Genomic DNA, 244 nt, shown 5'->3' with positions numbered 1-244 from the left:
GGTGTTGCGCGCCATCGGGCATGCACGGTTCCCCACCTGCAGTACCGCGCTATTGCCGCTCGGCAGCCACAGCGAGCCGGGCGTTGCGCCACCGCGCATGCGCGGCGCTTGATCCGCAGAACCGGCTTTTGGTCGCCGGGCGGCAGCAGCGAGCGCGTTGTAACACTCAACTGCGCATGCGCGATGCCCCCTGCTGCAGTGCTGCGTTTCGGTCGCCGGGCGGCAGTGCGAGCGCGGCCGGCGC

This window comes from Aptenodytes forsteri, unplaced genomic scaffold (assembly GCF_000699145.1).
Source record: "Aptenodytes forsteri isolate BGI_AS27 unplaced genomic scaffold, ASM69914v1 Scaffold492, whole genome shotgun sequence".
Lineage (NCBI taxonomy): Eukaryota > Metazoa > Chordata > Aves > Sphenisciformes > Spheniscidae > Aptenodytes > Aptenodytes forsteri.
The sequence above is the reverse complement of the archived record's forward strand: the minus strand, read 5'-3'. Positions refer to the sequence as shown.